We start from the raw sequence: 17,839 nt of genomic DNA, 5'->3' as shown, positions 1-17,839 counted from the left end.
ACCAATGTGTCAACCCTGGAGCAAGCGAAAACAGAATGCGAACCAAACGTTTGGGTGATCAGAACTGATAGGATGTTTTTCTTCTGAAAAGCAACAAGCATATCTTCTTGCTGCTAAAACTGCCTGTTGCCTGCTAAAACCTGTACTTTAATAACATATATAATTAAACCAGCCACAGAGTTAGCACTTGTCCCCTTTTCAAGCTAGTTTATTTCTTCGAATTCTGTTACCTGACTACTTCCACTCAGAATGGGGAGTATGAAGCTACAACTATACTCCTTTTCGTATTTCTATAAGGATTTACATATGCAATATTTATATTTCAAAGCTTGCTACCAACACAGTTATGTGTTTATAAGAACGATCTGAAATAGCTTTACCTTTAAACATGCTTGAATTGGTGTTTCTAATTTGTGTAAGGAAGGCATGTGACAGTCTGCAAAATATGTCGATGTTTTACAACACTCATAAGTGCCCAAGTAATGCCAGCACAATTAATAGAAGAATTCACCACAAAAGAGCCACATCGTTCATCACTTTAGACAACCAACATCAAATCCCCCTGCACTGTTTCCCACACTTTACTTCTAAATAGTGGATTACAAGGGGCCACTGGTATTTGTAAACATCACAGAGCAAATCCCACATGCACTTAGTATTCACTGGTCCTCCGATCTACAGATGAGGGCAGTCAGACTGTTATGTCACCTTTATGTTGTGCTGTTATAACTGACCTATTTACAGCTCTGTTTGGTAACAGCAATGCCTAATAATATATTGTCCCAGATCAGTACACCCACAAAACAGTCAGATGAGTTCATACACTACCACGTGGTCATCGCTATCCCTCGTGCACCCAGAGAGTGCTTCAGCCCTGTAGAAGCCATATAATACATTGCTTCATCCTGCCTCACATCCCCAGCCACCACCTATCAGCAGTTAACAGTGTCTCTAGGGCCCTGCATCCCCCAATACTTCTTTTTCACCTCTTCCCATTCTTCATGCTGCTTATTTCTCTGCACAGTCTCAAAAGTCACTAAAATCATCTCTTCCTCAAGGCATTGCCTATTAAAGTCTCAAGCACACGTATCCCCTGACACTGCTCCCACCTCACAATCTCACAAATCCTAACACTCTTACCCGCAAAATCTTTATTGCAATGAATCTCTCACACTGCCTCAACCACGCTCATTCATCGTCACAAGGCACAGGAATTTCCTTTTGTTTACCATGTAACTGCCTCCCAGATGTGCAACCTCTTGCTGCATCCCATCATCTGCTTCATTACCCTTCATTCTGCCTCACATACTTCACATTTCACCACTATCACATTCATTTACACTGGCGCCCATTCCCTAAAACAAGCTCCCACCCAGTCACACTGATTCCAAGCTCCTCACAGTGACTCCCATAACCACACAGTCTAACATCACCTTCACATTGCCTCACATCCCTTGGCATATAGCAGTGCCTCAGAAGTACACATAGGTGTTTACATTTTGCTACCCCAAACTAGTTCACCCACACTTCATAATATCCACTCATCACCTCACCCTGCATCGCAGAATTCAGACTCCCTTTACCCTAACAGTGCGGCTCTTTAACTGATACTGCCTCACCACCATTCTTACAAACTTCTATTGACCTGGCCTTGCTGTCCATTCCCTCATAGGCATACTCATGCATGCTACCTGTCCATTTCCTCTATCTCACATCCCCTTGCATCACATTGATGTTGCCTCACACCCCTTCACACTGCCCTGCAACCTCTATCACTCTCCTGTCAGATTACACCTCCTCATTTCTCCTCACACTACCACACATCACCTTGACCTTGTCTCCCATTTCCCTGACGCTGCCTCTTTGCAGTTACGCTCATTCATATATCATTAACCAGACAGTCACTGCCTCACATCCTCCCATGCTGCCTCCTATCCCCATTGTACATCAACCTTACAGTGCTTCACACCCGTTTACACTGCATCATACTAACAATAACACACAAGCATGCATGCTATAAATACTGAAGTGAAATAAGCAATAGCCTTCTTTGATCTCCTTCACTAAAGTAAAACGAAATTACACAATGACCGTTGCACGTATGATAAAATGACGCTTCCATCGTATGGGAGTGCAAACAAGATTTGTAATTGTTTGTCAAAACACATCATTAGCACCCTCTGGCAGAAGGTATCAAAATGCAAACTTCCAAAAATGTAGCATTAGGGTTTTGACCACCAAAATATACATGGGTAAATACTGCTACTTATTTATGTAATTCAAATGCCCCTTTATTGACATTGAGAGTTTGGGGAAAGCAGAACAGTATCATTTGCCATACCTAAGGAATAAGACCAGGTTTTTAAACCCATTGCTAAAGTGCTAAGAAATGTGTGGCCTCCTGTTCATTCAATAAAAATACTCCATGCAGAAGTCCTCTTCCATTTCCATGGCGGTCGGCGGGAACGCAAAGCATCACAACAAAGGAATTGGGTAAGTGGGTTCGGGAGAGACTAGTCTGTAGGGAAGAGGAGGGGGGGGGGTGGCGGCGTGAGGGAGCAGTGATCAGGTTGCTTGGAATGCAGGCTTGGGCGAGTTTCAGTCCGCGATCCGAGCATGTTAAGTGGTAAATTGAGGAGTGAGACGAGTATTTCCTGCATTCTTACCTTTGAATGTAAAATGCAATAAACTGAATGTGGTGGTCTGGCTGGTGGCCCTCACTCGCTGCGCTGTGCCACACCAGAGAGACAGACACAGAGCTGGCACAAACACATCCTCTTTTTTTCTATGCTCCATTGTAACAGCCCTCACCCGGACCTCCCGCGTCACTTCCCACCCAGCCTGCCGCCACCCTGCAACCCGAAATAACTGTCAACGTGACACCTCCCCTCAATTTAAACGGTCACCCAATTGGGTGATAAACTATGCAAGAATATTGTTTCTTAGCCCATCTCCTCTATGAGGCGGCGAGGCTTGTTCCTGGCTCTCTGGGATCGAGAGCTGAATCGTTCCGCAGAGCCGCTGGCATCCAAGTCTTCACGATAGTCCTTATGATCCGAGGCTGCGGACTCCTCTTTGTCCCTTTGGTCGGATTCATCTGCAAGATAGTCAAGGGTTATATTACCTCTCCCACTTAGCCGTCGGGATCCGGATAAGGGTATTTTCTTAAAGTGAAACGAATTACGGGATGTTGTGCCACTGTCTCCTTAAGCGGTGATCATGGATCCCTTTTTCTCCATAATGATCAGAGGTTCCTCATGAAAAGCAGCGGTTTGTTTGTGTGTTTGGGGCTGTCTTACAGCAACAACGTCCCCTACCTCTAGGCGAGGCTCCCGTGCCTTCCGGCGCCCATTAGCATATTCCTTCATGTGCTCTTTGGCAGCGAGGTCTCCTTCTCTCAGTTCAGCGTCCACAGATAGTCAATCCTCAGGCAGGGTGGCCTGAGGTAGCCGGGTCAGAATGTCCCTCCCAAACATGACCTCCGCTGGTGTTCTTCCCGCAGTGCTGTGGGGTGTGCTTCCGTAGTCTCGCAGCAGCTGGTGTAGTACCTGTTCATAAGGTTTTCCAGTGAGTCGGGCTATCTGTATCGCTCTCTTCAGGTTGACCATGAACCGTTCGATCATGCCATTGGCCTGAGGCCACAACGGAGTGACCTTATGATGGTGGAACCCCATGTATTCACTGAACCTCTCGAAACTGTGTCTATTGGACGGAGGTCCATTGTCAGTCTTCACTGTCCGATGGACCCCGTAGGCTGTGAAGATGCAGTTCAGCACTGGTATCACATGGTGGGCTGCAGTCGACGATATGATGTGGGCTTCTGGATATCGAGACTACTCGTCCATGATGGCCAGCACATATTTCCCCCCCTTAACAGGGCCAAAGAAATCTGCTGCCACTGCTTCCCATATGCTCTCTGGCAGTTCTGATATCTACAATGGTTCTGGGTGTCTGTTCGGCGTGAGGAGGCAGCATGGGGGTCACAGTTTTAGGAGGTCTTCCACCATGGTATCTATCTGTGGGATCCACACCTTTTGGCACAGCATGCACTTTGTGGATACTACCCCTCTGTCACCCTCGTGGGCAAGCTCAATCACCTTCCTTTTTAAGGACCTTGGAATTACCAACCTTGTGACCCTTCAATAGGAGATTGTCATCTGAGAGTGCCAGTTCGTCTCTCACCTGTAGCAGCCGCTCCACCTCCCGCCGTACCTCCTCTGCTGCTGCACAACCTCTTTCTTTTGCTCTCCTCTGTTGTTCAGACATAAGCCCCTCACATTTAATTTGACACGCCTGGTCCGCCTCCACTTCCTTGGCCAGCTGGGCCGGCCCAATCCCTTTTGGGATGGCTTGTTGAATTAGGTATCAGAGATACCGATCTGCCACTGATGGTTATGAGGTGCACCCAGTTTGAGGATGTCTGGAGAAGAAGTCAGCAGGCTTTTTCTCCTTCCCGGGTCAGTGTATAATCTCAAATGAATAGTCCTGCAGCCGAAGCCCCCATCTCGCGATGCAGGGTGGCATTTTGGCTTGAGGGTTGCCACATAAGAACAGGAGCGCTTGATGTTCCGTCACTACTCGAAATGGCTTGCCGTACAGAAAGAGGTGAACGTGTTCACAGGCCCAGACGACTGCCAGGCTCTCTTTTCCAGCCTTGGAATAGGCCTCTTCGGTGGCTGACAGGCTCCTACTTACGTATGCCATGATGTGGGTCTGTGACGGGTCGTTTGGATCCACTTGGGCTAGAATGGCGCCACGGGACTTGCGTCGACCGTTAACTCTGTCTTCCTTTCTGGATCAAATAATAGGACATGTTTTCGGCTCTGGGAACTCTTTCCCAAATCATCTCAAATGCGCTTTGGCATGCTTCCGACCAGCTGAACACCACATTTTGCTTGGTCAGTGCTCTCAGGGGTTCGCTGACCATGGCAAAGTCTTTAATGTACCTTGTGCAATAGCTGCCAAGGCCTAGGAACGTCCTCGGTTCTGAGAGGTTGCTTGGGGGTGATGTTTCATTCGACGCCGCAACCTTGTCAGGATCTGGTGTCATGCCAATTTCTGAAAATACATCACCAAAGAAGCGTAATGTTTACTTCCTGAACTCACACTTCTCCTGGTTGAGGGTGAGGTTTGCGGCTTCCTACGCTTTGCACACTTTGGCCAAGGTCTCATTGTGCTTTCCGACATCTGTTCCGAATAAGAGGATGTCATCACTGTAGTTTATACAGTTCGGGATGTGCTTTATCACGTTATGGACCTCAGCTTGGAATATCTCTGCAGCCTAAGAGACCCCAAAACTCAACCTCTTGTATCGGTACAGCCCCAGGTGGGTGACAAATGTCGTGATGTTTCTGCTCTCAGGCTTAAGTACCAGTTGATGGTATATCTTTTTTAGGTCCAGCTTAGAAAAGACTCTGGCCCCGTTCAATAGATGGATTATGTTGTGGAGCCATATGCCTCTCCTTCCGGATCGTCTGGTTGAGCCTCCTCATGTCGGCAAACAGTCTGATTGCATCAGAGCCTTTCTTGGGCACTGGAACAATGGGCGACACGCATGTGGTGGGGCCCGTGGCCAGGACTATGATGTCCTGTTCAAGAAACTTGTGTAGTTCATCTTCAACTTTTTTAAATATATTTACCGTTATGCCCCTGTAATGTTGCGCTATGGGGCACACTGTTTTGTCTATATGTAGCTTTATTTGTCTGTTTCAGGGTTTGCCAATACCTTTGAACAGATTGGGGTAGAGATCTTTAATCATGGTGCCAGGATCAATGAATTTGCGTACCATGATTTTGTGCAAGACATGAATGAGACCCATGTCAATGGCCACCTTAAAACTGAGAACACAGCCACTCTCACTCGCTAGCACGTGTATTGTCACTTTATTCTTGCCCCTTGTATCGGCACAATCCCTCGAATTGTCCAATGCACTTGAGATGTGTTTTGGCTTCGTAAGCATAAATGTCTACCATGGCGCGGATTAGTTTCAGGCTTTGTGGCAGTTCTTTGAAAATTCTTTCACTTATTACGTTTACTGTAGCCCCGGTGTCAATGGGAAATTCAGTGGGCCTTTCGTTATGATTAGCATTGAATTGTGCCCAGTGGCTACTGGATTACCCAGCGCATAGGCATATGCTTTTTTTTCTCTGTTCACTCACTGACAAACTGAACTCAGATTCAGCCAGAGATTGTTCTACCAGGTAGTACACGTGGTGCCTCGATCTGCGTTCTGGTCTCATCCGGGTCTCACCCGGGTGACGTATCTTCTCCTTTCTCTTCTATCCCTTCTTTGTCTCTGATCACCCGATTCCCGCTATTTTGGTTCTGGGTCGTTATGTCTTGTTGGTGGCTGCGATGGTGTCCCTGATGTTTGCGATGTCAGCGGCATGGCCCTTGATTTAAATCTTGGGAGTGATTCTCTTACTCTCTCTGTACCCTTCTCTCTGGATAATCTAAATACCGATTTGAAGTGTCCTTCTTCTCCGCACGTGGCTGTTTAATGGAATTCAATTCGTAGAAGAGGCGTAACAACTATGAGCTGCAATGCCCATTGTATACTGTGATTATGTTACCGCCAAACGACAAGAAAATTCATTCCACATGCACATGAAGACATGCATCAATTAACACTGTTTTGGGGGTCACTTTCGAATTCTCAGTTCTGTTACAGCAGTGTTTACTTTTGAAACTGAATATTTGCATTGTCAATGTGCCCTAAATTGCAGGTGAATTTTGTACATGGGCTGCTTGTAACACTGACCGAAATGGGCAGGTGGGATGGACTATATTCATCCCGATTGTGAGGCACTCCCCTTTTCTATTATCCCTAAGAAGCACAGCTGCGCAATAATTGAGCAGGAGCGGCACCCAACGATTTCTTCACACTTTCATTAATAGATCTGTGGGTCGGTCATACATGAAAAAGAACACCCATGCACTTCTGATGCACTAACAGACTCCATGCATGTTATCATACTGCAAGTTCACCCAAACACAACCTCATGCTGCACATACAAAATGCACATGCACACTGCGAATGCACAGGAATCCTCAAACAGCACATGCTTGCTCACGCTACCCCCTTACCATGCACATACATGCTGACATTGCGAATACACCCACACAAAGCGTATGCACTCACACAATGCAGACACACACAGCACATATGTGCACACCCTTTCAATACAGCCACACTATGCAAATGGCCACCCACTGCACATACATGCACAAACATGCTTACACTGTGCATATGCCCTCAAAACTCTCCAATCGTGTGCACAAACACACCCACACCCTCACACGGCACATATGTGCTCATGCTGAACACAGACTCACAAAACGCACACATGCTCACACACTGTCCATATATGCCGAATACCAGACCCATGATAATAGAATGACTTTACAAAAGCCTAAACTGTTGGCTTTTTTGTGATGAGTTAAGAAGTTTAAGGGGCAGCATAATTTCTAAGCAGTTTGTCATCCAGGTATAAAATACATTTTCAAAAATATTTGGCATCATTTGGTTCAGCTGGTGGATGTCAGGTTTGTTGTTTTCCATCAATTGTGCTACATTTTCTAGATTAAGCTTTTTGCAAGGTGGCCACTGACAGAATTTTATGAGGATTAGTGTCCTCTCTCAAACCAGATGAATCTATGCACGGGATATTTTAAGGACAAACCTGGCTGAGACGGGAGCACTAAACTATGATTTGTTATGGTTATAGATGTCTTTGTGAAAAAACCTGCACATTTCACAAACCCCACTGAAGCTCCCATCGGGAGGAGATTTAATTTCCCGTGGCAACAAAGCTGCCGACACAGAAGCCAAAAAGGCAGCGTATTTTCCAGAAATATCTGAATTTGACAGACCACCTACTAAACACACACGAGCGTGCAGCATGGTAATGAAAGAAGGCTTTCTTACCTTGCCCATAGCACAAATAACAGAATTGCAGGTTCACGAACCACCAGAAGAGCAGGAGCTGTGGAAATGTAGGGGGTGCTCATTGTCTCACACGGATGCAGTGAGGCAACAGCACAGTACCAGCAAACTGGCTATGACTCTCGCATTACTTAAAGTAGAATTAGACCAACTTCATTATCTCACACACACAACACGAGAGAGTCTTTCAATGCCGATATCGGAAGATTGATTTATACCCAACCTCGCTGAAGATGTTGCTGCCTTTAATGTAAACTGTGAAGCTTGCCAGAAATTAATGATAGGGAACACGCTGTGAACAGTGAGAAGAGGGATACACCCCTCCTACTGGATCTTTCCAGCACTTGCAAATCGATTATGTAGATATACTCCAAAGTTGTAACCGATACAGATACATGCTGGTAGTCGTATGTCCTTTCTCCCGATGGATCGAAGCAGGTGCGTGCACACATCCTGATCCCACATGTGCTGCAAAAGTCAGTGTACGTGAGGTCTTTCTGTGAGAGGTCTGAACAAGGGCAGCATTTTGTAAATGTCTTATTTGAGCACATCACAATTCTGCTGTGTATTAAGCATACATTTTCCTCTGGTTATCACAGCGTTTACACGTAAAATCAGAGCGGCGCAAGTCACTGCATTGATTTCCACATTTTCGAGCAAACAGGGTGGGTTTACACTTTGGGGGACACAACACTTATATATTCAAGTGTTTATCCCTATGATCATATATGCCTTGAGGCCCTTCTCTCTTTTGATCTAACTTGGCTCCAGGTGATAGAAGGGAAATTCTAGCGTCGGATACTGGGGTTCCGATGGCCCTTAAAAGATTAGAACTGGGACTCCCATCACTAAAAGCAATAGTACTAAAAAAGAGGGCTGGGTTCTTCCTAAAGATGATTGGTTGCAGTACTAATCCACTCCTGTCAGCGATATATCAGGAAGTGGGCAAAAACATACTACCTCCCCATTACTCAAATCAATGACAAAGTACCTAGCAGAAATAGGTTGGACACAAAGAGGTGTTGTCTACTCGAAGGAAGTCCAAAATGCACTTGGGAAACGTGTGGACCTTTGGGTCTGGTTAGAGAACTTTGCCCATCTGAGTACGCTGAAGAGCTACCAGTTTATCAAATATAGGCAATATACCTTCATGAAGCCTCAAGCGTATTTGAACCTTTGTCCTGCCAAAAGACTCAGATGCTTCATCATCCTATTTAGAATGGAACAATTGCCTACAAGGATGAATTTAGGAACTAGAGAAAACATTCCCGTCCAAGAGCGTGTCTGTCGCCTTTGTAACACATCTGAAGCACTGGAGATAGCCAAGCATTTATTAACTGAATGCCAAATAATGACCAGTACAATTCTGTTACATCTTGGTAAATATGTGTATAATCCAGAAACCATCGGGGAAATGTCATTTTGGCTATATTGCACGAACACCTGTAACATGCGCATGTTTATCTCTATAACATATGGCTAGAAATTGAATCCAAGTTGGGTTTTTTGATATGAGAAATATGAGAACTGCAATGTTAAGAAAGTTAGATTCCGCTATAGGGATAATTTTTTGTATATATATAATTCATAATCAACTCACGAACCTGGCGAGGAAAGTTTAAATAAGCATGTATAGTATGTAGATTATAACTGGACTCACAAATCTTATTTTAAGAGACAAAGATGTAAGGGAATTCGAGAAGATACTATTGCATGTTTTTTAGGTTTATTCTATTTTCAATTGAAATTTTTTTATTGTTAAAGATCTTATGTATAGTATATTACTATGGTATATTTTTTTTCTTTTCTTTGTTCGAAGTGTATATTTATATGTTATGTGTAAAGTTTGAATTTTTCAAACTAAATCACATCAAAGAATAAACAAATAAATAAAATAAATAAATAATAAACAAAAAGTTCCTTTCCGTATGTATGGTGGGTGATGACTTTTCACCCCTGGATCCCCCTCTTCCAGGCTCAGATACACAAAAAGTTCCTAGCAATCTCAGTACATTTGGTGGTTAAGTTTCTTGCTTCTGAGGGCTTGATAGGTTCAAAATAACAAAAAGAAAAGTTCCTTTCCGCTTGCTCTAGGGTGATGGTTCATCACCACTGGGTCTACCTCTTCCAGGCCCAGACCCCTCACAAATGTTGGCCTCCCCCCGTCGGGTTCACCATGACTTGCATTCAAAAAGAAAACATCTGCTACATTCATGTGTTGTTCTGTGATGCCTTTTCAGCCCTGGATCCCCCTTTTCCGGGTTCAGAACTTTCTAGAACTCACTTGTGGTTGGGTGATAACTTTTCAACCCTGGATCCCCCTCTTTCAGGCTCAAACCCTTCTCAAGTGTTTGCCTCGCTCCATCGGGTTCACTATGGCTTTTCCTCAGTGGATTATTGACTTTTCACCACTGGATCCCTCTCTTTCGGGTTCCAACCCTTCCCAAATGTTTGCCTCCCTCTGTTGGGTTCACTACGGCTTTTTCTCATAACAATTTCACCTGTGGCATTCATAAGTCTATTTTTAAATAGTTCACTGTTGACATCCCTCGGTCGGGTTCACTCATGTCAACACAGTTCATTGGGACTTCATGCTTCGCCCCATTCTATCGGCATCCCTCCGATGGGTTCCCTCTGCCCAACTAATGTCAATCACACGGTTCTTTCTCTTTTCTCACTATGCAGGATTCATTGCCCTTAGCTTCCCAATTACGCGCAAGTCAAAGAGGTTCAACTGTATAGGGTTTTTGATATACCCCTGTATGACCACTTTGACTTTTCCTTGGGACTCTCCTAAGGCCTTCTCGTATCAGTAGTTTCAACAAACGTGGGATCAACCAGGGTCTCTCGAATGAGCACCGACATGTGCCTGACCCCTCTGCAGCTGGTTTTCCCTTAATGTTAACAGTTCTTTGAACTTCCCTTAATTTGCAGATTGCGACTCTCATTCAACATGTGTTGGGTTCTTATCGGTTTTCCCCTCGACTGGCTGTGATGAACCGCTTGACTTTTCTTGTCTCTGTAGTCAAGGACGGTACCAAAGTAGCAAGCGTCTCTCCCTGTTCCGATTATCAGTGTAGGCGTACTCTGTGTACCGTTGACATCTGCTGCAACACACGCTGGCTATTGTTCACGGTCGTTTGATTCCTTCCACAGAGGTTTCGCGGGTCTATGTTGGGAAGGGCAAGGTCACTTCTCTCTCCTTCAGTTCTCGCCGCCTTTCTCCTCCTCTTGAATTGCCACCCTGGGATAGCTGTCTCGTCGTGCGGTCTGCCTTGCTCATCGTGTGCTTTCGTGTTCCACCTTTTATCCCTGTGGGGAAAGGAAAGGGCTATCAAGTGTGTGTGTGATTCTGGTCCACTGCTTAACTTTGCCTGACCCTTGTGTTGGGACATGCCAGGAAAGAGCCAGAGGTATTTCTTTTAGCTTTGTCACAATGTTTTATATCGGGGTGGTGGAATGAATAGGGGCGGGGGTTTATGGGAACTGTAGTGGTTTATAAAAGTAGATTGTGAATTCAGAAAATAATAGAGGGACAGCGGGAAGAATGATTGGAATCACAGATGTTATATTTCAGAGGAGGACATGATTGGGATGAGGTTAAGGAGGAATGCCAGCGTCCTTCACAAACTGAGGGGACATCGGGAGAGGAAATTACATTAGAGGAGTGGAAATTTCCTCTCTTGCCTAATGGTGTTCTTCTCTCTTGGCAATTCTCCCCGATCTTTCAGCTCTGCTCACGGCAGAGAGGAAGAAGACCCTTCTAAAAAAAAGAACAGACAAATTGAAAATGACTCTGAAAAAGGATGGCTCATTTGCATACCCATAGCCCTATTTGCATTATAGAATCAGCCCAGCACAGACCATCACCTTACTCCTCATGAGCTAGTAACGGGACGCTGTATGAATGTACCTCTTGCTCCCCACACTAGAGCGCACACTGATGCCCAAAGTGCTGCTGTTGTTCTTGGATCTGAAATGCATGAATACCTGGCTGCTATGACAGTGAGTGTCACCTTTATGTCTCAACAGCTTCGAGACCGGCAGGAGGAGTCAAAAAAGAATGATGAGGACTGCCAACAGCTTGATCTCCAAACTCTGCTGAAGCCACGCCCCGCCCTATATATTGGTGATACAATATCTATAAAGAATTTTACCAGGAAATGTTACAAGCCTAGGTTTCAGGACCCTTACGGTGTGGAGGAAGTCACTCCCACTGCTGTCAAGTTCCTGCGTAGACGGGCCTGGCTCCACCTCAGCAACGTCAAACCCTACAAAGGTGAGACCTCCCAGCCGCCAGTCCCCAAAGCTGAAGATGAATAAGAGGTGACACTGGTCACAAGAAGCAGACAGCAACCAGCATAGAAAATAAATGAACTGTCCCTTTTAAATTAATATATAATCAGATCAAGTGAATTTTCTCCCCCAAAAACATTTACCTGCATAATAAAAAAGACACATTCTTTTGAGAGAAGAATAGGAATACTCGATGGTGTCACTAAGAGGAATACTGTATGCAATTCTCTCTTTCATAGTATATAGCTAACGTGCTTTCAAGGCAAGTAAAGTGCTGCATATTGCTTTATTGGTAGACCCTAGAACAAGATTTATTTCAGAAAAAATTCTTGAAGCTATATTTATGCCGTTTTTCTTGTAGGCATTAACAGTTTGTAAACCAATGTGAAAGTAACCAGCGTAAAAAAAAATGGATCTTTTTAATTTTGTCAAATATAACCTTTTGGTAAGCAGACCGCTTAACACACATGCCCCCTTACCGCATGTGGACACACTAGCAGTAATGATTATAGCTGCATTTTTCACCTTCTGCTGTCTCTACTTTATTCTTCTGGCATTAAGAGAACTGGTACATTATAATGTACCCAAGCCAGTGTATACTAATGTGACTCCCATTCCCATGTTGGATGAAGCAATAATCCAGCTTTTCTCTATTGCCACTAAGCAGATGAAAAGAATAAGAAGAAACACTGACAATCATTTCCAACACATAAATGCCTACATAGCCGACTCTGCCCAGGTGACCAACAATATGTGGAATCAGCACATGACACGGGTAGGGAGGGGACATCTAATGAGAGCTGCTATGTGTGCTCTTTCATTCCCTATGCCATGAGCACTTCCAGGACATTTGTGGCCACAGAATTACCTACACATGATGAACACTGCTTAACCCACTCTGCATGACTAGGACAGTTTGAGGAAGATGGGTCACTTTATGATGGATGTAGAAAGACACATTCCCCTATGAGGATAGTTACATAAAAACAAAGGCCATGATGGATGATCCAAAGATGAAAAATAAGATGATACAATACGTATTAGATGGCCCAAACAGAGGAGAATCTGCAACAGTAGATCAAAGGATGTTGCAATGACCAAATGTTGTAGAAAAGGAGATAAGAGGGCTGTCAGGATGCTCGGAGCGACGCCAGTGACTAATATATGGACAACTCTACACTTCGGCCGGATGGGTAGAAGGTATGATGGGGTGTAAAGCACAAGCACTCCTTTTAGTACCAGTAGAAGTAGTGCAGAATGTGAATGATGAATGCCTCAGCGAATGGGCCAAATATATAGTACCTGAAAACCGTTGTAAACATTGCAGCGTTCCCTAAAATGGATGCGCCCATGAGAAAGAGAAAATCACGAAACCTCGAATGAGCAAAGAGGAGTAGCAACTATATCTCAGTTACAATGGATGAGGAACTTGATGAAATACTATATGAGCATAGATTATTCAGCAGGACAGAAATGCTCTTTGCCTCTGTTATTCCAAGGGTGCAAATACACACAAATGCCAAGTGGTTGCAGATAACCCGTTGGGAGCTGCTACAAACAATTAACACAACAGTAAAAGGCTTTAGAGCTATAAAGGAAAAACTGAGAGCAATAAAGGCTCATGACTCTTCTAAACAGGTATGTCCTTGATCTGATAACAGTCATGGAGGGCAGCGTGTGTGCAAAAATTGGCCCGTCTTGCTGAACATACACACCTGCTCACAATGAGGAAAATGGGACCCTCGCAGAGGCCATAACGCTGCTGACAGATCTCCACACCAAAATGGTAGAGGAGGTGGACGAAGTCGAACATGATGATAATTGGCTCTCTCTTATCTATTCTCCTGGATCCCCTCCTGGCTGCTAATGCATTCAAAGTACTAATAGACATATTAGTGTTAGTAATACTCGGATGTACACTGTGCCCTAATCCCCTACATCGGATGGTGCCAGGTGCATTATCAGCACATTGTGGGATCAAGGTAAGCCCCCCCTGGAACCTTATTGGCAAGCGAATGTCGGCACTCGAAGTCATCTAAACTGCCTTTCAGCATTAAGGATTGGGCAATTGAGGGCGTGGCTTGGACGCCATGTGAAAGGACGTGCCTGAACGGGAGCTCCCGCTGATCCGAACATTATCCGGCTGAATCCGCGCAACGGCCGCTACGATGTGGCATAGACGGTGATGACTGTAAATGCGAAGCTCAGCTGCACATGTGGATGCATTCTCATACGGGATTGTGCAGCGCTTGTGTACTCAGGAGCCGCGTGAAGTTTTTGGGCCGGAGCTTCGCCGGCAGACAAAATGGCTGCCGTCGTTTGATGTTGGGACAAAGGATCGGGGACCGGATTCTGGAGGCGATTCCCTCAGTTCACGTTCAGCGCGATCCAGCGAAAGCAAGCTTGACTGGAGGTAGCCGAAACTGTGTGGCGACGGGGGGACATAGTGCCCCCAGGCCTGGGGCCTAAGCGAGATCGAAGGGACGCTCCTGATCGAAGACATGACGAGCAAGCTCCTGAGGGCGAAGAATAAACAGCCCACGCTCGACGAATTTGCCAAGACATCGCCTGGCACCGAGGGGACCAGGAGCAAAGAGAAGGCCCAGCCCAAGGAGATGGCCGCAGGAGGAACGAACCAGGAGGTCCTGGCAGCGATCGCAGATCTGAAGGCGAACTGGGAGATCAAACTCCAACTTGCGGTGGCCGAACTGAAAACTGCGATGGAACTTCAGATCGGGGCGGTACAGGAGGACGTGAACCTCCTGAGGCAAGATGTGCGAACCCTGGCCGAGCGCACAGAGACCCTGGAGAAGGAGATGGGCCCGACTGTGGCGGAATGCACCGCGCACAAACGAGAGATCCATGCCCTGGTGCAGAGGGTAGGCAACCTGGAAAGCAGGGCTGAAGAGGCAGAAGGTCGGGCCCGCAGAAACAACATCCGGATTGTGGGCCTACCGGAGGGAGCGGAGGGCCAGAATCCCACAGATTTTATTGAGACTTTGCTGCTGCAGGAGATCACCGGAGGTGCCCTAACGCAGGGATTTGCAGTGGAGAGGGCACATAGGGCCCTGATCAGAAGGCCACCGCCGGGTAATCCGCCCAGGCCCGTGATCGCCAAGATCCTCAACTACAAAGACCGGGAGAAGATTCTGGAACATTTTCGTAAAGGGGGCACCATACGGCGAGGGGAGGCAACCATCACTGCTTACCCCGACTACACTCTACAAGTGCAGCGCAGTCGGATGAACTTTGGGGTGGTCAAAAGGCGCCTGCGGACGGCCGGTTTTAAGTATATGTTACTCTACCCAGCCAAACTTAAGGTCTTCTTCAAGGCTAAGACGCTGTTTTTTGACACCCCTGAGGAGGCCATGGAATGGCTCGATGCGCAGAACTGCCCTCAGGAGCCTGATGAGCAGATGGCGGATGGAGCAGGGAGAGTTAAGTGAAACAGTGGGCCCGGCGGACTTTGAACATTTGGACTGGAATATAGTCTTTGCCACTTTGTGATGGGGATGCACTTTTTAACTGTTTCGAACATGGTCCGCGAGCGCGGATATAAATGTGTAGGGGGCATCCGAGGGCCGTTTTATTCGTACCCCAGTGTGTGGTTAGGTTAGTCACTGTGTGGGGTGTGACACCCTGTCGGGTTCTCTGCGGGGGCTTCCGTAGAGAACCGAACACGGGGATGCCTGAGATCCAGGGATGGAGCTGGGCGGTTGGTTGGGTTAGGGGGGTGGGGGGGGTTAGTTGTTATGTGAGCCTGGGGAAGAAACTGAGAAGGGATGTAGTCGGGACTGGGGGGAGGCGATCAGACCAGAGGGGGAAGTGGGAGCTACGGATAAATCATGGGAGACCTTAAGGTATTGACATGGAATGTTAGAGGGTTGAATAGCTACCTGAAGCGTAATAAGGTCATGTTGTATTTGAAGAGGCAGAGGATAGACGTGGCCTTGTTACAGGAGACGCATTTGACACGGGATAAACTTGAAATGGTGCGGAGAAAATGGAGGGGGACAGTGGTTGGATCCACATTCTCTGCGTATGCCAGGGGTGTGCTGGTTTGGGTTGCACCACATGTCCCGTTCAAGCTCTTGGGGGAGGTTGTGGAGTCGGACGGGCGGCTGGCCATGGTTCGGGGGATTGTGGAAGGTAGAGTTGTCTGTATCATAAACACTTATGCGCCCAACCAGGACACAGCGACTTACTTCAAGACACTGTGCGCGAGACTCGGTGAAGGGATGGGGAGCACAGTAATCTGGGGTGGAGACTTTAATTGTGTGCTTAACCCCAGGGAGGACAGGTCGGATGACAAAATGGTTAGGCCCAGCCCAGCGGCCAAGGTGTTGCAGTCGCTGCTAGCGGATCTAGGCCTGGTAGACGTGTGGAGAGCGAGACACCCGGGTGGGAGGCAGTATTCGCACTATTCGGCTCCGCACCAACTGCATACGAGGCTTGACTACTTTTTTGCCACTCCAGACATTCTTACGGAGTGTGAACAGATTGACTACAGGGCGAGGGTCCTCTCGGACCACTCGCCCCTAATCATGCATTGGCGGCTGCGCCCCCCACGTGCACGGATTCCAACATGGCGCCTTCGGGCGGAAGCGCTACGGGATCCGGTATTCAAGGAGGACATGAGGGAGGAGATAGTCGCGTACTTTGAGTCGAACACAGGGAGTGTCAAATCGGCTGGTACTTTGTGGGAGGCTTTTAAGGTGGTGATGAGGGGAGTTGCTATCGGGAAGTCCAAGGGATTAATGGGCGGAATCCTGACCGACCTGCGAGAGGCCGAGATCGAGCTGGAAAAAGAATTGGAGAAGGGTGGGACCGATATGGAAGTAGTTACTGAGCTGCAGCAGCGGTGCTCTGGGCATTGGGACAGACTTTGTAACCTGAATTATACGAAGTACATTGAGAGGTTGCATGCGGGTGGGGACAAGACAGGCAGGCTCCTCGCTTGGCTATATAAGAGCGAAACCCCTAGGGCTCCGATCCGATCGCAAGAAGGGGTAAATGGGGCATTCGCAGAATACTACCAAACATTGTCTGAAGATCGGGAAGGGGGTAGCCGAGAGGAGATAGATGAAGTACTCGGGGATATAGGCCTGCCCAGAATCAGCGATGAAGAGCGAGAGGAGATGGATGCTCCGATCACTCTGGAAGAGCTCAGAGAAATAGTGCGACAGCTGCCCACTTGCAAGGCCCCGGGGGCGGACGGGTTCCCCAGCGAGTTTTATAAGGCGTATGGGGAGGAGGTACTCCCACCCATGCTGGACATGTTTAATGAGGCGTTTGAGCTGGGACAGCTACCAGAATCACTCAGGGAAGCGGTCATAGTGCCGCTCCCCAAGCACAATACACCGGGACACGGTTGCGGCTCCTATCGACCCTTGTCAATGCTGAACCAGGACAGCAAGATCCTAACAGCTGTCTTGGCGGCTAGAATGAGGAGAGTGATAGGCAAGCTGATTCACCCTGACCAGACGGGCTATGTCCCGGACAGGAACATTACCCACAACCATAGACGCCTACACAGAGTGGTCGAATGGGGATGTAGCAAAGACGGCGAAATGGCGATAGTGGCGCTGGATGCGGTC

The sequence above is a fragment of the Ambystoma mexicanum genome, chromosome 3q, assembly GCF_040938575.1.
Source record: "Ambystoma mexicanum isolate Mex_15411 chromosome 3q, UKY_AmexF1_1, whole genome shotgun sequence".
NCBI classification, from domain to species: Eukaryota; Metazoa; Chordata; class Amphibia; order Caudata; family Ambystomatidae; genus Ambystoma; species Ambystoma mexicanum.
The sequence above is the reverse complement of the archived record's forward strand: the minus strand, read 5'-3'. Positions refer to the sequence as shown.